Raw genomic sequence first — 21192 nt, forward strand, 5'->3', positions numbered from 1 at the left:
ACATCAGACACTGACTAACTCCTTTTAGTTTAAATGCTTGTGCTATAGAGTCTCTAGCAGATGTGAATCAAACTGGAGAAGCAGGAGTTCAGAAAATTGCAGGTAGGAAGGAAGCAGCAGTGGCAGAAACAGCTCAGAAGACAACAGATGCCCAGAGCCACCCACTAGATCTTGTTTCTGAGCAACCGTGAGCATTTCAATGTTTAAAAGACTGATGTAGATTTAACTGGCTTCAGCCACTTCTAGGTTTTCTTTTGTTTATAAAATAGTTACATGATTGGATTCTATTCCCTGTAATTAGGAGAGACATCCTACATCAGAGAAAAGGGGAAAAATAACAAGTACAGAGTACAGAGTCATGTCAGCTTCCATTGAAGGTCTCAGTTGAGTGACAGGGACACTGATGGCTGTGGCAGATGCAAGAAACAGAACAACTGTCCAGAAGTGAAAATGCATAATTTCTTCAACCATAGAGTGTTTCAGTGACCTAGACTAAGTCCCCTTCCCATTGTACTTTAGCTCCTAAATCTGGAAATCAGGAGCTGGCTATATTAAAATACAGCCCTTCTGCATGGTGTAGGAGGTCCTGGGTGATTTGGCATCTGCTTATTTCTTGCCTAGTCCTGCCTCTCTTTCCTTTTTGCCTGGTTTCTTCTGCATGTTCTCTTTCTGGCTGTGACAAGATTTTCTCAAGGCTTTTGTGTTTTCTTTGATCACTGTCTGAAGCACTTTCTCATCCCCTTCCCTTCCAGAAAAGACGGGCAGAGAAAGGCTTTCTCTGACTCCTAGGCCAGTCCTCCCACATCTTACTAGACAATCTTGTCTCATTTTATTTGTGGTAGTCACCACTTCCTGAGACTTCCCTTATTTGTGTTTGGTGTTCTAGCCCCAGTAATGAGAATGAAGTCAGACCTGGGTATATGTTGCATGAGGAGGTGAAGGAAGAACTTCTGAAGGTATTAATATTCTTTTAAAATAGTCCAGTGTATTTAGTATTGTCCAGGCATTGTTGTCCTATAAGTTTAGCAAAAGTTATATTTTGTGTACATGCAGGTAGCTTCAGTGAAAAGTTCCAGTCCAATAGCTACATCAATGGTCCTGATTAGCACAGTATGAATCCCAGAGGCATGAATCTTGGAAAGTGACTTCTAATGATGAATGGTCTTGCTAGGATGAAAAGGAGAACAGAAAGGGTCTGAGGAAGACAATAATCCAAATACATTTTGTAATTCTGATTATTTGCCAAGTAGTAAAACTGATCTATAAAAAAAGCCAAAATAATTATTTTATTTTCAATATTTCAAAATTAAGATGGGTTTTTCAGACAACAGGGGGTGGGGACTGACCTGCGAGTGTGTGTGTGTGGGGAGAGGGGGCAGAGCACATGGACAATGGACCACCATTGGCCACAGACTAGGGAGGTCCTTGCCACCTCATTCCCTAAAGATCAATCAGTTTAAAAAGTCACACTGTTCTGCCAATCACATTGTGCCTAATGGCTGCCACCCCTAGAGCCTGTATAAATGTCCACTGAACAAGCTGAGCAGGGTCACCTCTCCTTTTGGGACGCAGGATGGCCCCAGCATGCTGGAACATTAAAATTCCTCTTGCTTTTTACAGCAATTCTTGTCTCTGAGTGGTTCACTCAGGGGGCCTCCGGTAAACTAAGGCTCTGCTCACTAGAGTCTTACAACAGGATAGAGAAAATGCAACTTAAACAAGAGTCCTCAGCTACTTCTAGAATTCCTTGAACACTGCATCTACTTTATGTACTCTGATTTTAAGACAATGGGTGAGAATCTAAAGGGAGGAAGAAGGAGCTTCAACTGCACTAGGAGGATTTAGTATGAGAAAAGCATGGGCTGAGACCAATCATGAATAACAGAACTTCCCTACTCACTGAGCATGGAGCTGGGCAGAAGGAGGAGGTGGCCTGGGTATCTTGCTAGGTTATTTCTAGTCACAGGGCTTGGTTTTGGGTGGTTGGAGGAGTGAACATGATCAGGCACATTGGAACTTGACTGTAGGCCTATATGAATATCCTATATTGATAGCCTATGAACTCGGCTAAACAAGTAAATATTACAAAGTAGACCATGAGAGATTTGCCTCCTTTAAATGGCACTTGAGAGAAAGAGTTCCTCTTTCATAGGTCCAAGAGGAGAGCTCATCTGGGGATTGTTTTCTTAGGCATCTTAAGAATCATCTGGCCCAGAGTTGTTTCTCTAGGCACAAAAGTGTGACTGTCTCATGAGGCCACTGTGATCAGCTTGTAAAAGAAATGATCTTATAGTCCAGCATCTGTGAAGTGCTACCTGGGAAAAACGTGTTGGTGAATATCATGGTTACTGAGCTATACTAGTTGAAAAATATTTAAATCAACACTGACCAAGGAATGTGCACTATAGTAGGAAAATGACTTATGTGCATTTGTATATTTGTATGCCCATAAGTTTTTTTGTAGCTGCCAGTGGCCACGGATGAACTGGGTTCACCTGAAAGGAGGGCTGGAAATGGAAGAGGGATGGAAGGGTGAGAAAAACATGGGGTCAAGACAAAGTTTTCTGATCAAGGCTCAAAGTTTAATATTCAGCACTTTGTATACATGGGGGAAGCCCAGGGAACCCATCCTTTGTTTCAGCTGGATTATGTCTCAAGGCAAGGTCAGTGGGCTTTCTAGTCTTCTAAGTTCCTATGGGAAGTTGTACCTGCAGCCAGGGCAGATGACTCCACCTAGTTCCTATTGTAGCAAGGTCTATTGTGGTAAACAAGGTTTTTCTGGACTGCTCAAGGCTGGGGGAGGGCACAAGTTTTGAAGGTGACTGTGAGAGGAGTGATTACAAATAGAGACAGGTAAGACAGAGCCTGTGCACTTGCCTTTCAACTGAACTCACAGGTAAATCTGGATGAAGACAAGAGAACAAAGCTAAAATAACAAAGAACAAGACATCCAAGGGAATAGGGGATGCCTTGGGGTGGAAACAATGATTTGTAGATGTTAAGATTCAGGAGTGACATTAAATCATTCTGCTTTTCCTATTGTTTGAGACCCCAGGATTCCAGAGTGGAATGTTTCAGGTCTACACTTCACAGCCCAGGACATGTTCCTGTTCCATGTATAGCCTTAAAGGATAGGAATAACAGAATTTGGGTGAGTCCTCCTACATTTGGCAGACATTGAGAATTAAATGGACAATAATTCTGGAAAGGGAGACTGGCTGTTGACGCCAATGACGTCAACAAGACATCATTGCTCTAATCCAATTACAAGGTAGCATCGTGATGCTCCAGCTACTCTGGAGGTAGTGACAACATTTGCAACCTGATTAAAATATTTAGCTGTGTTTAAGACAATGAGAAACATTTTAAAAGGTATTCAGGTAGCCAGAGAGGTAAGATATCTCTTCCTTGCTTTCCTATATAACTGTTACAATCATGAAAATTTGGAGGCCCCCAAACTTGGGCCTCAATTACATGTATCGGTAACCTTTAATGAGATTATAAACTAACCTCTAAAATCAGGGGAACTGGTAACACCTTGCTTCACTTTTAAAGTTCTAGACACTAAGATTTGATGGAGAAAATGGGAGGTTAGAGGGTAGAGGTTCTAATTTAGGTCCTGTTCGCTCTTCCCCTCCCTCAGAATTTTGTCAGACCATGGAGAGAGATTGGCTCTAGAAGCTTTTAGCCTAAAACCATCAGCTTCAAGGAAAATAAAGGACTATGGTGCCAGTGTTTGCTAGTGTTTGCTTTCCCATGCTGGTCTCTTGAGGCTCATTAGTCCAGTACACTCATTACCTCCCTCATCTCTGTCTACTTGGCTCAAATCTCCCATCTGAATTTGATCGTGCGGCTCACGTTTTTTTATTGTTCTGTCACGGAAAGATCCTAAGAGGAGAGTCCTCATAATAAGCCTGAGGAAATTCAAGGAATCACAATATTCTGTTTCCTTTACATGCCCATATTGCTCTCATACCTTTTATGAGGTCAGAAGCCTTGCATATATAGTAGCAAGTGACTCGGGGCAAGCCGTATTACCAGGCCACCAGGTAATGTAAATGGAATTTTTTATCTGCCATGGAAACATCTAGTCCAATTGCTCAGAAAATTGCAATTTCTGAAACTAGATCCCTTTGGAAGATGCTTAAGTAAATGTATACCTTGCTTGAAACATTTGCAAACGATTCAAGAGAAATAACGGGTTCTTTTAAACACTAAAATAGATTGGCTCTGCTCAATGTATCATAAAATTTAATGAGCAACCATTTATCAGAACTTGTTAATTGCCAGATTGTTCACTGTTTGACAGGTTGGGTTGTATCAGTAAAATGCTTTTCCAAAAGATGAATGAGGAAAGAGATGTCTAGCCTGAGTTAAATATCGCACAATGTATGCGTGTTCATAGATGTTACATGGTGCTTTGCATTGATACGTATAACTTCATTAATTATCTAAGTATATTAAAATATTTTTATAAAGTGTAAATGATTTTCCCCTTCAATATACATGTATACTGATATGCACATTTATGCATATGCATACCAGTAGCTTTTAAGCTATGCTTGGGTAAGCAAATACGTATTAAGCTTCAAAGTCATCAAATAGGTTATAAAACAGCACTATTATGTTTAACAAACATGAACTCAGGTATGATGGCATCTGCGTGTTATGCCAACACTGAGGAGGCTGAGACAAAAGGGTCTTGAAGCTAGCCCGATCTATTGCATTTTAAAAAAGTGCTAGGGAAGATGGCTTGGTCGGTAAAGTGCTTGCTGAGCATGCGTGAGCCCCCATGTTTGTATCCCTAGCACCCGGTAATAGCCAGGCATGTTGACATGCCCTATAACCCTAGCCCTCAGGGACAAAGACAGGTGGATCCCTGGAATTGGTTGTCTAGTTAGTTTAGCTGAATCAGTAACCCCTCAGGAAGAGACTGTATCTTAAAAAAAAAAAAAAAAATAACAGTGGAGAAACAATTTAGGAAGATATCTGGTTGGCAACATCTGGCTTCCACAGGCACATACATAGGCAAGTGCACTCACACATACATGTGCATACTCACGAAACAAACTTACACACATGCATGTATGCACTCACTGCACTCACACACTAAACACACACACACACAGTGAAAGAGAAAGAGAGAGAGAAAGAGAGAGAGAGAGAGAGAGAGAGAGAAACATAGGCAGAGAGACAGAGTGATTATAAATTCTATTGACAGTTGTACACTTGTGAAAATGCACCAATCAGATAAAAGGCTTTAAATGACCAGGATCATATGCCCTGTATCAGTCCTATGCTATTTAGGGAAAGAGGTTACCAATACCAGATGAAGGATAATGATGGTGATGGTGATGGTGATGGTGATGATTTGCAGTTTTAACAAAAGGCCAAAAAGTTTGATAGTGTTTCCTTTTAAGAAACCCAAAGGAAAACCCCATTTTGGCTTCAGATCTAAAGTCACTGTGTGTGGAGACAAGGCTTGTCACAGGTGTTTCACAAAGCCCAGAGGATACTTTAGTTGGAGACCATTTTCAAATATAACTTAGGGACCAATTTAAGCACCCCAGGTAGGTTCTGGATAGGCAGTGTTGCTTGCTGGATTTGAGCAAGTCTCCTGATTTCAGAGTCAAGTCCTGGATCACCAGAACAGTCTCATAAGTAGTTCCCTTATGCAAATCCTATGAGATGACCTTTTAAAAGTTCAAACAATTTCATGAGACAGCACTGACTGTTGGGGGGAGGAGGTAGACTGAGGCAGGTGCTGTAGGGAGCCCTCTTTTTGATATCTAGGCAAGGACATACTTCTCTCACCATTTAGGCCCATAGCTATACACCAAACACATCCACCTAACTTCCAGGATGAATATGTATTTTGGAGGTAAAGCTTTAGCATTCTTAGTCTTCTGTATGTCTCCTATCACTAAGAAACATTACCTGTCAATTCATGTCTACTCACCTGCTCTGCATTCACAGAGTCTTTGGTAACTGTCTAGCCTCTCGGGAACTACTGAAATACTTAGTCCTATTTCACAGAGATGGATACTGACATTCAGAAAATTTCCCAGTTGTTACAAGTAGTCCACAGAGGGAAGAGTGGGAGCGATCATACACGCCCATCTCATTAAGTTTATTTTAGGGATGAAAGTCTTGAAGATAGCATCAACCTGGGAACTGGGAAAGTGGGGAACCAGCCTTTGTATTAATTGCATTCTTGTGAATGGTGGTTCCTTTTCTTGTTTAGAGCCTCAATTTTCCACTGAGGACATGGGGCCACATGTTTCTTATTGAATGCAATACATGTTCTGGCACACAGTTACCCAGGGAGCAAGCCCATGGCTTTAATAGACTTACGAAGGAGTCTCTGGTTACCCAGAGATTAGAAATACTGGCTTACTGTTAAGCAATAAAATCATAACTGCCCTTACTCATGTCTGCTTATTATAGTCTTCATTGTTTTGAGGATATTATGTATTTCCTTCTATAATTACAATGTGTGTGAGGTAAGTACACTGAAGGAAGTTAAACACTTCAACAGACACTCAGAAATGTGATAGTAAAAGCCAAATTTAAAGCCAGGTGATCTAACATGGTCCTATGTTTCTAATAGATGGCCAGGAGATGTTCATCCCATATCATATCTGAAGACTTAGGAAGAAGCTGCTCAAGTTCAGAGGTCATCTGGTTCAATGACTTCTAAACATTTCCATGTTCCACTCTATTTTCTATCACCTACAGGGCCATGTGCTTTTTAGAGACAGATGGTACATAAAAGAGAAAAAGTAAGAGAGAACAGGGGTGCTTGTGGTTTCTTTGGTGAGTGAGTGTGTGTGTATATTAATGTGTGTGTTTATGTGTATGTTTAGGAATGTGAGACACATAGGATAGCTTGTGAGGTGAATGTCTCAGAATATGAACTTTTAGTTACCACAGTGATTCAAAACCATCTCTTCCAGATATTACAGCTACAAAGAAAATGATGTGAAAACCACTCATCTATTCTTGTCTATTTATCCTCAGGTGGAAGATGAGGCAGAGTTAAGAGGTGGCAAGATATGGAAGGTGTCAGAGGCCCAGCTAGCCGTGCTGTCCAGACTCCTTGGGTACTGTGATGTTAATGTGTCTCTTCTCAGTGTAACAGGCCACACCTTGACTTCATCTGGAGAGATTTGCTTTGTTATCTACACCCCTGTAGCCTTTCTCCTGACTGCATTAAAGTTAAAACCTTGTAACCACAAGCTGATTGGAGACAGTCCCAATAGGCTTTCTAGGGTGGGGCAAATGCCCCAAAAAGTTTAAGAGGATTTGTCAGTCAGAAACATCCATGTTCTGCCAAGGTCAAAACAGAAACATGGTTAGCTACAAGAAATAGAATGGGACATGAGAGTGAGCAGGCAGATCACTTTGAACATTTTAACCATCACACCTTTCTGCTTTGGACAGAAGAAGATGGCACCTCTTACCACAAAATTCTCCAGAAATTGCTGAGGCTCATTCTGGGTGACTGATCATGTCTGGGGATTTCAGAGCTTCTTCTAAGTCATAACTCTGGCTTTTCTGACGTGCTTTCCCTCTGAGTTTGCTGTCATATCTTTTGTTTCCTTGGCAGATGGTCATGGCTGAGGGCTCCCAGGAGCATGTTCCCAGGAGATGTGACCTAATTTAAGCAGGGAGAGGCCCTGTGTGAAGCAGAGTGGGAGCAGGAGCCACAGGCTTCCTGGCAGGCCCTGGCAACATGATGGGACACAGCATAGTTTCTATGTCCTGCCTCTGCAGTTACACCTTCCCGGGATCCCAGTGACTAAGGAGGCTGGGCGTCCTCACTCTGCCTACTCCTTTCAAATATACAAAGGCCCCAAGGAGGCTACAGATGCCTAGTAGTAGAAATAACTACTACTTGGGATAACTAGATTGGGAGCGGAGGCATCAGTAGGATCATGGCTGCTTGGACATTATTCTAGCACAGCAGTTTAGCTCAGAAGATGACTATTGGCTGACAGTAAGCTTCCCCAAGGGGCAAGTGGGAGTCAGGGAGGAGATGGCAAAGCTTAGCATTGGGAAATAGCTTGCTACCTAGACAGACAATGCCAGGTTTTCCAGTTCCGTGGGAACCACAGAGCTAAGCACTGAGTACAAATAGTAGAAATAACTCAATTCCAATGAGTTATTTCTGCAGAAATAGCTGCACCATTTTTATGACCTCAGTGGAATGTTAAGGGAAAGTTAGTTATTATAAAGTTTCCTGTATGTGGGGGAAACATTTAAATCACATGAATATACAAGTTATTGTTGAAAACATGGATAATCTACATAAAAGAACCATGGGTGCTAGAAAAAACATAACAACAGGGTACAGGATTAGGTCTATGAAGTAGGGCAAGGAATATATGTATGATCAATAGTTTAACTGATGGGAAGCCTGAGGGCGTTAGATAATTAGGAGGGGTAGAGGGAGGGATATGTGCTCAAGCCACATGAAAGGAAACACTGTGTGAAATATGGACAGGGCATCCATATACGCACGGATCCTAATTATACATCACATCTCCAACCACACATTACCATTCCTCATTTCTATTTCCTCAAGGTGCTAGAGAGGTAGCCGCAGACATGGCACAGAGGTGAGTGCCATGAGAAGTTAGATTGGGAGCGGAGGCGTCAGTAGGATCATGGCTGCTTGGACATTATTCTAGCACAGCAGTTTAGCTCAGAAGATGACTATTGGCTGAGAGTAAGCTTCCCCAAGGGGCAAGTGGGAGTCAGGGAGGAGATGGCAAAGCTTAGCATTGGGAAATAGCTTGCTACCTAGACAGACAATGCCAGGTTTTCCAGTTCAGTGGGAAGCACAGAGCTAAGCACTGAGTACAAAGCAGGCAGGAAACCCTGGTATGATGTCCTTGATCATATTTGCTCTCTCCATGAATACATGTTGAACATCTGTCCTAGACACAGGATACTGAGCCAGATGAAGCTTAGACCCTGACCTTGGAACCAAGACTCGCATAAAGCAAGTTCTTCAAGGATAAAACAGACAAGTGGGAGCTGGCAAAGATGACTCAGAGCAGCAGTGAGATGCTAGACTTTACTGAGCCTATTAAGATAGTTATCCTTTGTTTTCAAAGCGTTGATATTCTCTGACAGTTTTCAAAGCAATATGAGGCTGTGATGGTCATAAGCAGAGATCAAAGCAAGTCCAACTCTCCATTTTGAACTGCTTTGACTGGTATAGAGGAGAACTATGCTTTGATTTAGGCACCTGTCCTTTCCTGCCTTCAACCTTTCCTGCCTTTCACTTATCACCAGAGGAAAGGATCAAAGGAGCCCTCTGGGTGGCATCATCTAGCTGAGGAAAAGTCCCAGGTGCCCCATCGGCTCTCCCTACACTTGCAGCCAGCTCAGGTTACTGCCTTCTAGCCTGCCTCTGAGGCTAATCACGACATCCTCACAACAATTATATTAATACCAAAGCTTGGAGTGAGTTGATGGAAAGCCATTCATCCATGTAATGAGGTTTCAGTTATATTTTAGAAATATGGCGGATCATTTGGTAAGAAATTGTATTTTTTTTCCTTCTGTCTGTCAAGATATGGAGGAGGCAGAGCCCAAGTTCCTTGGCTTCTAATGGAATGTGAGAAATGTCATCTGGTCATGAAATGCTCAAGACCCAATGAATCAGCACGAAGAGACAATGACAGCTCAGGACAGAGAGGGAGCAGATGAGAGGGTACAAGCATAATTATCACCTACAGTTGATCAACCCCAGTAGAGCAAGCAGCATCAATTATCTTTATCTGGCTTGAATGTGGTAGCCCTACAGGCTAGGTAGGAAGCCTATTTGACAGAGATTCAGAGAATCCTTCAAATCTACATCTTTCTGACTTTTCTGACTTTTAGGCCTTTTTTTTAAAACTATCACCCTGACCTTGTTGCTGATAAAGATACTTTAATGTTTCGGCATAAGATGGTAAAGTCTGTTTTGTTATTTTTGTTCTTAGTGTTGTTCATTTAGTGCCAAGTGTTAAACACAGGGGCCGCTACACACTAAGCAATCATTCTGCCACAAGGCTCCATCCCAATCCAATTTCATTTTAGCTGTGGAGAGAATTATGTCCAAAGCTAATACATGTGGGCATCTTCCCTACCAAAGCCAAAGGTCTCACCATTGCATGTTCCTGTGTGATAGTCACAAGATATGATATAGCATTTTACTCAGTGCTCCTAAGAATGGGGCCCCACACTGGATAAAATGGAATCACGCAGTAACAAAATTGGTCCTACTTCAATTTGCTTCAATGTCCCCCTTTTACATTATGTCAGCTGCCTGTGAAATCATCTGGGGAGTCTTAAACTACCAGGCTCAGGCTGTACCCCAGAGGTGCTGACGTAAGTATCTGCCTCCTCCCCAATCTCACACCATAATGTTCATACACAGAACTTAGGGAAAAAAAGCAGATTCTGGTGGCACGGAGCTGGGGGTGCTGGTGGTCTGTAACGACACCATGCCATGTCTATGTTTCTGGTTAGGGAGATTACTTTGAACAGCTGGAACAGGCACAGTGAGAACCACTGTTTCAAGAAATCTCAATTTGGGCTGGAGAGATGGCTCAGAGGTTAAGAGGACTGTCTGCTCTTGCAAAGGTCCTGAGTTCAATTCTGAGCAACCACATGGTGGCTCACAACCATCTGTAATGGGATCTAATGCCTTCTTCTGGTGAGTCTGAAGACAGTTACAGTATACTCATATACATGAAATTAATAAATCTTTAAAATAAAATAAAATAAAATAAAATAAAGAAGTCTCAATTTTATGTTAATATTTTTGAAGGGATAAAATTCTATGAATAAGCTCTCCACGTACCCAGAACACAAATCACATGGTGATCCATGAGCACTGAGCTCTATTTAGTTTCTATTCCAACTGCCAGAACCTCATTCCCTTAACAGACTCAAATTCTTCCAGAGGGGGCCTTGCCTCAATAGAAATGTATATGTCTATATCCCTTTAACAATTCACAGATGACAACATTCAGTTTGGCTGAGTGTTTCCTCCACTTGCCACTACATCCTGATTGCCTCCTAACTACACATACAGAGCTGCCTCTGTAAAATATACCATTCCAACCATTTCTGAGTGGATAGTTGGATATTTCAGTAGGCACATCCACACTGCTATGCTACCATCCATCTCCAGGCTTGGTCCATCTTGTTTTGTGCCTGCTAGCTGTCGCCAGCCTATACTCATTCTTAAAGAGAACTAGAACTTGTCTTAACATCACAGCATGCAGGAGACAGAGCCTAGCTGGAGTTTATTTACAGTGCTCTGAGTTCCTTGTACTTATTTCTACATTTACTCCATTTGTGATAAGAAACCCTCACTCGTTTTTCACTTAGAAAACTGTTCTTTTTAAACACATCCAAGTTCCATGAAAACCACTGAGCTTGGTCTTCGTGGAGCCTGCATTTGTCTGTGCCATATTGTATGAATGTTGAAGTGAAAACCTAAAGCCAAGAATGGCTCCTTGTCTTTTCAGTCCATACTTGATTTAAACATCCACAGCCCGAACCACACAAGGATTTTTCCTTCTTGAACCTCATAGCTTATAATTCCTAAGGAAGCTTTTCTCAGGTTTAGAAAAGATAGGAAACCTAACCCCAGACACAGTATTGTAGGCTATTGCCAATCTAGATGTGACAATTCAAGTGGGCATCCAATTTGAAACAAGCCAGAGAAGTGTTAGCTTGTATCTGACACAGAATGCTTCATGACAGACCTGGGCAAAGGCAAGAGGTGGGGTCACTCTATAGCTCAGGGATAAGAGATTGAAATTGGAGCCTTTTCCCACTGAAATCTGTATTTGCCACCTACCAGCCATGTGTCCTGTAGAGGGCCACTGAGCCCTGTGCATCAGCTCTTCTCACCTGAAAGATGCTGGGCTGACAATTAAATCAAATCTATAGATGGCATGGCATGGGCATTTGCTATTGTGTTGGGACATTGTTGTTGTTCAAGAAATGGAAATCTAACAGCTCTGGGCTTTTCACTTTTCGCTGCAAAGTAATAGGACAATTCAGGGGAGAAGTGTGTTCCTGGGATGCTCAGATGGTCACCATATATAGACTGATTTCTACCAGTGGCTGCCCAGCCCAACTAGGTATGAAAACCCCTTACTAGAGGATTAATAGAAGAAAATATGTTCCTACAAGAACAGCGGTGTTTTAAGTTATTATGGTTTGCTCTTAAGTCAACAAATCTGAAAAAATAACCCTGTAGCTAAGATGACAGAACAATTTAGGAAAGACACTCGAGGACAGTGTGGCCAGAACTGCTGTGGGTACCAGAGCATGGTGACAGATGTGACAGAGAAGATCTTTGCGGTCATAGGCTTACCTCCCAATGATGCTACCCCAAGCTCCAACTCTGTGGCCCATTCCACTTGACCTTGAAAATCCCTTCAAATCTTTGAGTGTACTAGAAATACAAAAGAGAAGGGAATATTGCCATACAGGAGGACATAAAAAAAGCCATCCCTTCCCACCCTCCCCTTGGAGACAAGCGCTAGCATTTATTTGGAAGATCTTTTAATTATTGAAAAGAAATAAGACTTATAGTTACTGACATTTTATCTTTCATATGACAGGAGAGCTGAGTGAACAGAAGGGGTAAGGAGTCATGCTAGGGCATAGGTTGGGGCTGCTCCATCATTAATTGGAAGGTTGGCAAATGAGGAGCAGGCTGGTCAGGTAGGTCATTAGAAAATGACCTCAGCATGAGCTTCCAAAAGAACATGAGGATGATTTGTACTTGGTCATAAAGTAGAAAAAGAAGAATTGAACATCAGATTGATATCATGATCACTCTACTGGTCCCTGAGAATAGATGCTGACATTGAAAGGACTGGGTTCAAATACAACCTTACCATCTAACCAAAGTAGTCTAAGCTATCTTGTCTGTGAAATGATGACTGAGATATTTACTTTGTTAGATTGGAGTGAACATTAATGAAATAGTGTTTATATAGAGATTAGAAAATACTGTAGCAAAATAATTTATTTGTCCATCCTCATACAGAAAGCAAAGAGGATGGTGGCTACACTTTAATTAAATTTATCTGCCTCCCTCTACATACTTTACAGTAACAACCCTATTGCATAAATATCACTTAGGAATGTTTCTAATATGCAATCATACTTTTTAAAATGATGGTACTTGCAGGTTAGGCTTCAAACTAAGATGCCAAATATTTTAACTGTTTCACTACAATAAAAATATGCTGTATGCTCTGCCATGAAATCCAGCTTCCCACTAAGCCATGCTGCAAAAATAACAAGGAAGAAAAAAACTTTTTTTTTTTTTTTTTTTTTAAAGCAGGGATATTGCTATTCAAAGAAAAAAGGTGAGACTTGGGTTTTCTTGGAGAGGAAAAACTCTACCCTCATTTTTCACATCTTATTGTATATCTGTAAGTAAAGAGTTGGATGAAAGTTAGACAGAAGAGCTGAGGCACTCAACCATGACCAGAGAAGAAAGCAAAGAAAAAATAAACAGACTTGCTAGGTAGGGCAAAACCAGAAGTACTAGGGGAAACAGGTAAGACAGGTTTGTGCACAGCCTGCCCCTTGAGGCAGCCAGCAGGACCTGTTTTTCCAAGGCTAATCTGTAAAGTGTTATCAAACCATCTCTGAAGGGTGATTCAGGCTACAGCAATCTGCTGTGGCAACTGAGCCCAGAGGTGAAACACAAGTACTGGGTCACAGGCCACACAGGCTTACAAGGTTTATGCCCTATGTGGCTGATCTCCGTCTGATGACCTTGGCCAAGTTTGTGTGCTCCCTGGACTTCAGATTCCCTTAAAATATGGAGGGTCGCTTCCGGTCTGGGCCAGAGCACTGAGCAGACCTTGGGTGGCAGCTCTGCCCCCAACATCCAAGAACCCAGAGGAAGCAGGGATCCCAGGCACTCGAACTCAGGCAGTATCCTAGGTAAGCAGACAGCAGGGCCCGCCCTAAACAGGGAGTAACTGGGAACCAAAAGGACCCAGGAAGTCACTCCCTGCCTGGAACACTGGTTCCTTCCTGTCTGGGCCAGAGCACTGAGCAGATCTTGGGTGTCAGCTCTGCCCCCAACATCCAAGAACCCAGAGGAAGCAGGGATCCCAGGCGCTCTAACTTGGACAGTGTCTTAGAAACTACTTCTCAGATCTGAGGCCTAGATCAGACCTCTGCCAGGTCTGCTGTTGTGTGGACCCCGGATTCCACCTGAGACATACTGGAAGGTTCACTTAATCCAGATCCACAGAGGAACAAATGAACTCAGAGCTTCAGACAACATATCCTGAGATATTCTAGAGGAGACACTGCACCCAGAACAGCAGACACCTAGCTGGACTACTACCTTGGAGGCACCATATCCTGAGGCATCCTAGAGGTACCACTGTAATCAGTGCAACTGGAAAAGATCACAGAGACATCTGGACCCCTAGGAGATCAGACACAAGCTAGATAACTAGAAAGACAGGCTTCAGTCAGAGACAGCAAGTACAGGCAGCACTAGAGTTAACCAGATGGCAAAAGGCAAGAGCAAGAATGTAAGCAACAGAAACCAAAGTTACATGGCATCATCAGAACCCAGCTCCCCCATCAGAGCAAGCCCTGAACACCCCATCACACCAGAAAAGCAGGAATCAGAATTAAAATCACTTCTCATGATGATGATAGAGGGCTTTAAGAAAGACATAAATAACACTCTCAAAGAACTTAAGGAGAGCACTGGTAGACAGATAGAAACCCTTAAAGAGGAAACACAAAAATCCCTTAAGGAATTTCAAGAAAATGCAACCAAACGGGAAAAGGAATTAAACAGAACCATGCAGGATCTAAAAATGGAAGTAGAAACAATAAAGAAATCACAAAGGGACAATACCCTGGAGATAGAAAACCTAAAAAAAAGATCAGGAGTCATAGACACAAGTATCACCAACAGAATACAAGAGATGGAAGAGAGAATCTCATGTGCAGAAGATACCATGGAAAACATTGACACAACTGTCAAAGAAAATACAAAATACAAAAAGCAAAATACAAAAAGCTACTAACCCAAAATATACAAGAAATCCAAGACACAATGAGAAGGCCAAACCTAAGGATAATAGGTATAGATGAGGGGGAAGACTCCCAACTAAAAGGACCAGTAAATATCCTCAACAAAATTATAGAGGAAAACTTCCCTAACCTAAAGAAAGAGATGTCCATAAATATACAAGAAGCTTACAGAACTCCAAATAGTTTAGACCAGAAAAGAAATACTTCCCGCCATATAATAGTCAAAACATCAAATATACAAAACAAAGAAAAAATACTAAAAGCAGTAAGGGACAAAGGCAAAGTAACATATAAAGGCAGACCTATAAGAATTACACCAGACTTCTCACCAGAGACCATAAAAGCCAGAAGATCCTGGACCGATATCATACAGACCCTAAGAGAACACAAATGCCAGCCCAGACTACTATACCCAGCAAAACTGTCAATCATTATTGATGGAGAAACCAAAATATTCCATGACAAATCCAAATTTACACAGTATCTCAACACAAATCCAGCACTTCAAAGAATAATTGGTGGAAAACTCCAACACAAGGAGGGAAACTACAACCTAGAAAAAGCAAGAAAGTAATCTTCCAAAAACCCCAAAAGAAGATAGTTACACAAACATATCTCCATGGATGTTAGCCCAAAAGCTTGGATTAGCGAAGACTCAACCCACAGACCACATGAAGCTCATGAAGAAGGAAGACCAAGAGGGGATGCCTCAGTTCTACTTAGAACGAGAAATAAAAATGCTCAAGGGAGCAAATAGGGAAACAAAACATGGAACAGAAACTGAAGGAGGGGCCATCAGGAGACCTTTCCACCTGGGTATTCACCCCATGTACAGCCACCTAATCTAAACACTGTTGTGGATGGCTGGAAGTGCATAATGTGAGGAACATGATATAGCTGTCTCCTTAGAGGTCAGCCAAAGACTAAAACACTCAGAGGACAATGTTCACAATTAACCACTGATATGATCAGGGGTTTCCCAATGGAGAACTTAGTGAGAGGACTGAAGGAGCAGAAAGGGTTATTGACCCCAGGTGGTAAGCAACAATACCAAACAACCAGAGCCCCCCAGGGTCTAAACCACCAGCCTGGGAACACATAGGGAGGGACCCAAGACTCCAGAGGTATATGTAGGGGAGGATGGCCCTGTCAGACATAGGTGGGAGAGGAGTTTCTTGGTTGGTCCCATAAAAAAAATGAATGAAAAATGAATGAATAAACACACAGTGGGGGGGGGATGTGAGGGCTGGGAGGGGATAGTGAGGGGGGTAGGTGTGGTCACTGCCTCATAGAAGCATGAGGAGGGGGATGGGATAGGTTTCTGGGTGGTGGGAGGAAGTAGGCTAAGGGGATAAAATCTGAAACGTAAATACTACAACCAATTTTAAGAAGTGGGGAAAAAAAAAGTCTTCAGAACCAACATCTTAAAAAAAAAATGTCAGCCCCCTGGGGGTGGGAATTTTTTTTTTTTCTTGATACTAAAACTTGTTCTGAGAATTGTATATTGCAGAATACACAGCCTTGGTGTAGCTACTCATCAAGCATACTGAGCAGACCTGCCCAAACCTCTGATGTCCTGGAATTCCATCTGGATTCAGTGAAGACACAGCATCAGAGGCTTATCAACTTACTCTCCCCCCCCCCACCCATCTTCTAAAATCTCAACGCCCTTAATCAGCTTGAAGAAGTTAAAGAAGAGTCAGCGCCCCTATTCCCTGAGCTTGGGGACTAATGTGGTTAATAATGGTCTGTCTTTCTAGGGACAAGTAGTGGTTTTGTTGGAACAGGGGGGATTAGCTAGGACTTACTGCATAGCCATAACCTACTGGTAGAAATCTGTATAATTATTATCAAGATGAAGTTATAAATTCTTAAATGGTACAAAATTTACTTTGATCTCAAATTTAAGGTTTTCATTGGTACGAGCCTCTTATTAATATAAAAATGAGATGAATATTGATACACTCATGGGCATTGTGCCTGTATAACACATTTAGGAATGCAATGCCTAGACCCAGCCCTTTTTTAACTTTTTAAACTGATTTGGGACGGTTAACCTATGAGTTAAGGGACTATAGCAAATTCATATTTTTGAGTTTATTGTTAGGGTGCTTTCCATATTTTACTTAGAAATAGCTGAGAGGAGTTAACAGAAAACAGTCCAGGTTACCTTACATGGATAGTTGGTTTTCAAAACATCAGAAGTCCATAGAACTGATGCTACACATATTTATATATTAATGTTCATATTGATTAGAGACCTGTCTGCTCCTGACAGCTTCCTGTCGTGGATTCTAAGAAGAAATTGAGCATCCTTGGAGTTACTCCAGTTGTGTGGTAACAGCCACTAGGCAAGAATTGCCTCTCTCCATCTACAGACAAATTACTGTCCAGTAAAGGACACACATGCAGAATAGTCGACTGATTATATCTGCCTAGACAGAGTAATCAGTCCTTAATAATCCTGCATCACCAAGGTCTGTCAGATGATTCTGGGCCAGAAGGCTGAAGATTTGATGCTCCAACGTTTGGTAGTATAGGGGCTTTTCAGGTGTTCAGAGGTCTCTATAAATTGACTAAGTTTTACAAGCTATGCTTTGTGCTTCCCACAATTATAGTTAACTCAGTCATTCTGGATTTCTGATGGGGTTGAAAACTTATAGCTATTTACCGTAAGAGAAAAGATTTGAGTGGATGGTCGTCAGCTGACATTCATCCTAAAGCCAGGTTCAGAACTAAATGTTTTAGTTAGGATAGATGACAGAGGTGCTGGTTAGTCAACAAAATGATGGACTGGGTATTAGGACTATCTTGTACCTCACTGGTACAAATTGGCATAATTATGCTCTAATTGTATTTTGAGAGAAAAGTTTCATTTTAACAGGAAGGGTGATGTGTAGGAGGAGCTAAGGTAGGAGGAGTACTGAGAGGAAGAAAAGGAGTAAGAAGAGGAGGAGAAGAAGGATAGGAGAAGCTAGGTGATGAAAGAGAGAAAGAGTGGGGAGACAGGGAGGCAGATATTCATGTATCTCCACCAGTCAAAGATAGTTGTTATATCTTGATCGGTCAGTGGGTTACACCTCTGAACAATTCCAAACTTATAACGCTTATGATTAACATTATTTAAAAAAAATGTATAAATGCAAAAAGGAAAAGGGGGCATAGGATAGGGGTTTTCTAAGGGGGGGGGAATGGGGAAAGGGGATGTCATCTGAAGTGTAAATAAAATATCTAATAATAAAAAAAACAAAAAAAACAAAAAAACAAAACAAAACAAAAAACAAAAAAAAATATGGAGGGTCAGATGGATAAGAACGTTCTCTAGAGTGTGGCTGAGTTAAGATTACACGCACCAATTAAATTCACACACAGCAAACATTCAATAAAAGGAAGTTATTCTTAATTATTAATTACTATTAGTACCTGGGAATTCTCAGAGAGCTCTGCATGCTGTGTGTAGACTGTAGAACAGTGAACGGCTTCTTCTGGCTATGGAACTCTGGGAGAGGCAAGTATGGGAACCGACTTAGGAAAACAGCCCCAGTTTTAAGTGGTAATTTTGACATGGCTTACAGAGCACATAGATGAATAATAATCTTTAAGTAGACCAGGGAAGACCTAAGGGCAATTTCTTTCAATACCAGTACTGGGGTGAGTGACAGCTGCAGAGATTTGATATTAACCAACTTGAGCCATGTGGGACAATGCTATCATAGAGACAGAAGAAAGCTCCTTTGAAAACCAAGTCAATCATATCCTGCACTTGAGCCTGGCAGCAGGAGTTCCTTTGATTGCTTGTAGTGAACGAACTTTCACCCCAAAGCAAGGCTCATTGTCTGGCCCTGGAAAGAGTTCTAAACAGAGGAGAAAGTTCTGAAGCCTTTGATGAAATTCTAGGTCCATAACTGATTCCCAATCAATTGTTTCACTCACTGCCCCTTGCTAATGCAAGGCCAGTAAGTGCCTGCCAATACCGAGGGAAGGTAGTCAGGTTTTAGACTATATATTTAATTAAACTTGATTCTCAAAGGAATTCATCTGCTTGGGACCTTAACTGAAATAAGAGGGCAGGTCCTGGATCAAGACCATTAGAGAAGTTGGAAGTCTTTTTTATTTTAGCCATTTGACCTAACTATTCATCAGTATTCAACCCTAGAAATCCTCATAGGACCCGTCTCATGGATTATTAGTGGAAAAAGCAGCAGGAACAGACATCTGAGAGCTCAATGCACTGGGCATTGCACATGTGTGTGCATGTGGACACACACAAATGCACAACACACATATGTATATTATCATTAATGTAACCTCATATACTATTCACATGCATGAGTTCATGTAACTATACAACATCCCTAGGAAAGAGGCTTATTAAGTGTCCTCACTTCACAATGGGAACTGAAAACACAGAGTGGCTGAAAATATTGATCCACTATCACACAGCTAAGAACCGACAAAGCCAGGCACTGAAAACTGTGAACCTATACTCTTTAGCCACTATGATAAATTGTCTTAGCACATGAGATCACGTGAGGCAAGCCCCTCCATCAGTGCTGCATATGAAGCAGCAATTAATAAATAATTAGCATTATTCTGGTAGGATAAAGTGTCTTAAATTTTTTTCTAAAAGTTTAGAAATGTAAATATGGTTCAGTTTCCCACTGTACAGACTCTATATTCTACAGCTGGGCTAATTTTTATGTTTCCCCTTGAAAAATGCACTGTCTGTCTTTATGAAAGCATTTGTCAAGTTATTAAAGGTTATAAAGACATGCCCAGAGAAAAGGAGTCCCATTTCAACACATTTTCAAACCTCGGTAAGGAAGATGAGAGTGGGATGTGCTGATAATTTCCAATGATCCTCTTTGGCATCATGTCACTGGCTGACACCCTGCATAAAGATGAGTTCTAGGTGGTCTTTACAGTAGGCTGTTGCCTTCCTGGATGTATAGGAACTCAGACTCTTGTATTAACCTGTGCATGTTCAACTCTGGAATCTATCACTTGCTATGACATGGTATTCCATCCTCCGAATCTTACAGTCTCTCTATTCCAATACAGAAGCAAGAGGAATGGAAACTAAATAAGGTGTTTGAAGAAAAGCCTTTTGAAACTAGAAATGTCTCAACAAGGCATCACTGCCATTTCTGCCCTTACGGTCACCATGGCACCATTGAGAAAGGATTACTTAGACACCGACTGTGACTCTCTCCTCATGTATAGCACTGCCTTTTGGCTCCCTGCTTCTCCAGAAAGCAACAGGACTCGGGCTTGGATACTGATTCAAACATTTATTTTCTTGATTAAAATTATTTTTTTCCCTAAAATTCTACAAATCAAGAATTATGCAAGTGGGCAGAATGGAACAACATACACAATATCTTAGAAACACTCACAGAGTTCCCCCCAGGGAATCACCTGTCTCTTAAATCAAACAGGCCAGGGCCAGGGCTGACGCTGGCAAAGCTTAACATTCATTACAATGAAGAACATGGAAGGGCGCACTGGGACCCATAAAACCCAGCAGTCTGTGAAATGGTGCCAGCCACAGTTTCTGCATGCCAGAAACAGAACTATGCAAGACTGTCTTGTGCTTTTCTGAAATGTAAGTGCATTAGGCGCTAATTAAGATATGTGATTTGATTTTCGAGGTACCAGTCTGGGAAAAGGAATCTTGCAAAGACATCTCTCTGATAACCTCACTTCGCAACTGTAGCCTTTCTGCGAGCAAAATCCTCCAAAATCAACACACTTTCTTAAGTATATTCTGCTACCCATCTCTTGCTGGGCTGGGAGCTTGAGGGCAAGAGAGAGACTGTGCTTCTTCCTATATCACCATCCCAATAATATTTGGGAGAGCACTTTTACCACTTGAATCTACCCTCTTTACTTGCTATTAGAAACATGGCTTTCACTCCACTGGTGGAGAGCAGAAATAAGGGGAAGTGGAGAGACCAGTTTCAGAGATCAGCAGAGCCCACAGAAAGTGCTTTTATCCTCTGATCTCAAATATAATCCTCTCATCATCCTAAAAACGAGTGACACCCAAAGCATCTGATATATGAGGGAATCCGATATGAATTTCAGAGGTGG

At 41.6% G+C, this 21192-nt stretch overlaps 1 protein-coding gene across 1 annotated transcript in view; it reads right to left on the reverse strand.

The window, feature by feature from the left end:
* Positions 1–21192, reverse strand: part of Atp10b (ATPase phospholipid transporting 10B (putative)) — a 281854-nt gene that overhangs the window by 258446 nt on the left and 2216 nt on the right. The window lies entirely within an intron of this gene.

Source organism: Arvicanthis niloticus, chromosome 6, assembly GCF_011762505.2.
Source record: "Arvicanthis niloticus isolate mArvNil1 chromosome 6, mArvNil1.pat.X, whole genome shotgun sequence".
NCBI classification, from domain to species: domain Eukaryota; kingdom Metazoa; phylum Chordata; class Mammalia; order Rodentia; family Muridae; genus Arvicanthis; species Arvicanthis niloticus.